Genomic DNA, 4,364 nt, shown 5'->3' with positions numbered 1-4,364 from the left:
GGATTTGAATCCTACAGTACAGTATCTGTCTCTTATACACATCTTGGGTGGGTGTGAGGCATAATCAAGGAAAATACAAACACCTCAGGTTGTTTATTTCGAGGGAGGCATTTACTAAATCTGGGGCATTGATTGGAATAAATATGGTTTGTTTCAGCTTACAAAGTTATCTAGCTGTTTAGTGTTATATGCAGTAATATTTAGTGTCAGTGTTTTTAACATTTGGAAGCCGACTACTGTATGTTTACTGCCTGTTTTTACTGCTCTTTCTTGAGCAGTTTGAAGATCAAATAAATTATTATTAGTCATAAATTGAGCTTTATTTCTGCTAGTATTTTTAATAGGTTCCTTATTTCTATGCAAACTAACTAATTACAAGATAATTATTAGACCATGTTTGTGTATCATGTGGTTATGTTTTCATTTCAACTACAATTTGTATAGCACATCCAAGTCGCCAATATTTGTGTAACCATTAGAATACAGTACTGTATAAAGATGAACAGACTCAATATTTCATTGTTATCTAATACAGTATTTATTTAATAGTAAGTAAAGTTATAAAAATCAAAATCCTATAAACAACATGCAAAAGAGATCTTGCATGAATAGAGAAATGATATAACTAATATTACTGTAATCTATAATTTTAGTATTTTCTTGTTTGAATAAATGTTTTTTTGATTGCTGACTGATTATTATACAGTTACAGTATTAATGATAGTACAGTAGATTCTGTTTCCACAGCTAAAAAAATTTTCTCATAAATTTTCACCTCACCAAGTCATTAAAGGAGGGTAATTCCCATAAGACATAGACAGTTTTGATGATTTTTTTATCCACCAAAATTTTACCTTTGCCCTTCTACAAATCCAACCTGGAATTTAATATTTTTACGACCTTTTGTGCAACAGGATTGTTACCAGAGGAACAAATTGGCCCCAAGTTGCAGTTTAGTATCAGGAAATGGAGTTAATTTTGCAACTTAGAACTGCATTTTGAACCGGCTGTTCTCTTGGTGCGGGAGACATCTGGTTCTGGTGCGCTGTGTATTAAAACTGCCAGTGTGTGTTACGTTTTGTGTGAAGTGAAGGAAATTGACAGATGCTCGAGTTGTCAAACGAAGGAAGCACAGTGAGAAGTCGTGCCAGCCCTGTTGGGATAGGCCTGTTTAGTCATTTCATGTTTAAAATGTGATGATTTATTTATATCCAGTATTTAATAGCGGCTGTATAGCTGCTCAAAGAAAGTGAAGAATTGAAACAACAGGTGGAGCAGGGCAAACTCACAGTCGCAACAGACAAAAATAAATACCTGTAACATTGAATCAAGTTGTTTCTTAAATCTTAGTATCTCCTAATCATCATCATTAAATTGTTATCAATATTAAAATTGTATTGGGTATTATTAGTACAGAACTTATTTACCAGCCTTTAGAGTATCAGTCTATGAAATACATCATTATCGTGAACCTCAATTTCTTCATCATTATCATTTGTCATTTGTCATTACAGTCATCATCATCATCAATTAACATGATGATCAATGTATCATCATGATGTTCATGAATGTATTGTGATGCTTATCACCATTACCACCAGGATTGGAGGATTAAACCATTCTATTATCAAAAATACATCTTTATCTAGGGCCTAGATTCATTCCCTAGAAAACCATTGAAATTCAGAGTATGATGTTTGTGGGCTGGGAAAGACTAAGATTTAGCTATTTAAAGAGTTTTATTTGAGGGCAAATTTCATGATGATGCCAATTCATCGTACTGGAGGTAATTTCTTAAGAACTTGCGGAGAGTAAGGCTTGGGCTCTTGAGGCGGTGTGTTTTCTCTTACTTCCCCCTTTGTTTGTCTTGTTTTAGACGTTATTGGATTTGCTTACTAGCTTCCTCACAATGTCCATGCTTATATGATTAACACCTTGCGAACAATTTACTTTCTCTTTGTTTTGGTTAAATTGCTACATTACAGTAGGCCTATATTTTAACAGAATACAATTTTGTTTTTGTCATTGATATTTCAGGTTAGTTTTTTCTGATTTTTTGGTAGTTGTAAATGATTTTGAACTGGTTCACTGTACTGTGGAATGGAGATGCACCGAATAATAGTATGTCTCTATTACAAGGATATTTACTGTACTTATTTAATGGTAAAAATAATTGTCATATAATATTTTACTTCCTTTCCTGAAAGTAAAAGTCATCTGAAGATGCTACATCAGTATTTTTATCTTGCTCATCCAAAGCGTCATACATTAAACAGAAAATTATGTGATTAAAAATAAGATCAAGACCTTGGGTAAAAAAATGAAAGTGAAACTGGCAACCATTTGGCTAATTTCATGGCTGAATGTTGCAATCGTTTTTTGAATTACTTGAAATTGCTGTGAAATAGCTGTCAGATAAATGTCAGTAAATGATGCTAAAACAGCAAGCTTTAAAAAGGAAAACATCTTTTGATTCATGTTTAGGAGTTAAATCTGTTCCTTCATCATAATTGACCTCCAAAATGTGTGTGAAATAAAGTTACAAATTAGTCTGCCCTGGGGATTGATGCAGACAGCAATGTACCTTACTGTATGCCTGTTGGATATGTGATAGTCTATTTTACCCTTAATTTTGCCTGAAAGTCTACAGCACTGTCCCCTTTGCCAGAAGTTTATTTTACAATTTAAGTGTTTGCAAACATTTTATACAAGCTATAAAATTACTGTGTGTAGTTACCATAGCAGATCTAAGTATTGCCCAATAATAATTAGGCAAGTTTTTTATACCCTGTTTTGCGCAACCGTCTCTTGCCGATAATTATTATTTGTGAATATAAAATACAATTTATTTTCTGGCCTGTTGTTACAGTAGACTCGCTGTGCCATGAAAAATCAGAAATTTCTGAGAAAAAAAAATTTTTATCCAGTCAGAACCAATTATGATAAATTCAGATAGATTTATTTTTTTCTTAGACTTGCTTTCAATGATCCATGTAATGAACTATTTGACATTGCAACATCACAGTTGTATGACACTTTGATGGTATCTGAGAGCAAAGGCCTAAGTGCACCCTCAAATACTGTACAGTACTTCCTACCTGTTATGAAAATCAGGGTGCTGGACGCTATGGATTTGAATCCTACAGTACAGTATATCAAAGTACACAAGAAAAATAATAAATCCCATGACTAAAAGTCAAATCTTATATGAAAGTATGCAGAGAAAAAAAAAAATTCCATAATTTAGTTTAAAATAAAAAAAGTACAGTACAGTAACTCAATGGGCCTAGATATCGATCCATTTTAAGGATAAAAAGGCACAAATTTGAATGAAATATTGTTATTTTGAATCTATTTTTTAGTGATACTGTACAATAAAAAAAAAATAGTGGTACGAAAAAAATAGTGTCCCCTTTATAAAAGCTTGGCTTCAATACAATCCCTGCACACTATAGCTGACAGCTTTCGGTGATGCTGATTGGTCGGTCGAATCGGGGAGCTTCCCAATTGCATACTGTACGCAGTACAGCATTTGCACTAAAAACGCTGTAGTGACAGTGTACCGATTTTAAGGCAACCGGGATGTATGCGTGGAAAATGTGGTTTTGCCCATGAATAGGGGGGTGTCCCAAAGAATGGTTCTACTGTAATTGTGTTTGGATGCAGATTTTTATGGCCTTTAACCTATCATTATCATAATAAAAAAACCCTGTTAATAATATATTACATTTAATAGCGAATTGTGAATAAACGCGCAAAGTAAAGTTGAATATTTGACAAGTTGTTTAGTAGTTAGATAATAATAAAGGCAAATAAAATGCACATGTTGTGAATGACAGCAGAGATACAATTTGTTAATCGTTCGAAAAATAGCAACAACAGATTGTGATGAATCACTGGATTGTCGTATTCCCCCAGGTCAAAACACAGCGAGTTTGACATCCCCAGTCTCAGATAAAAAGTTCACCTACCCCGCTTACTTGGGGCGACCCACTTCCAAGGGATGTAGATAATGTCTGTTCATGATGTGTGGACTGTTAAATATTGAAAGCAGTTTTCTAATACAGTATTTTACTATTTTTATATTCTTATTTTTTATTCGCCTAAAACCCCCAAAAAACACAAACAAACAAAATGAGTGGTATATACAGATTATAAATACGATATTTTTAATGAGTGGTCCGGGACACAATAGGCAAACTTAATCACTACAAAAAGTCTGTGAACCTCGCTCATCCACAGTACAGAAACATAAACAATACAATATTATAATTCAGGGTATGGGCCATTAACAACAAAATTAACAAAATACTAGAAAGCAATTATCTAAAGTAAGTGAAGTTGGAAAGATAAGAAAAATAATA

This window comes from Anneissia japonica, unplaced genomic scaffold (assembly GCF_011630105.1).
Source record: "Anneissia japonica isolate Jap-2015-1 unplaced genomic scaffold, ASM1163010v1 scaffold287949_len505691_cov196, whole genome shotgun sequence".
In the NCBI taxonomy this organism is placed as follows: Eukaryota; Metazoa; Echinodermata; class Crinoidea; order Comatulida; family Comatulidae; genus Anneissia; species Anneissia japonica.
This window is presented reverse-complemented; position numbering follows the sequence as displayed.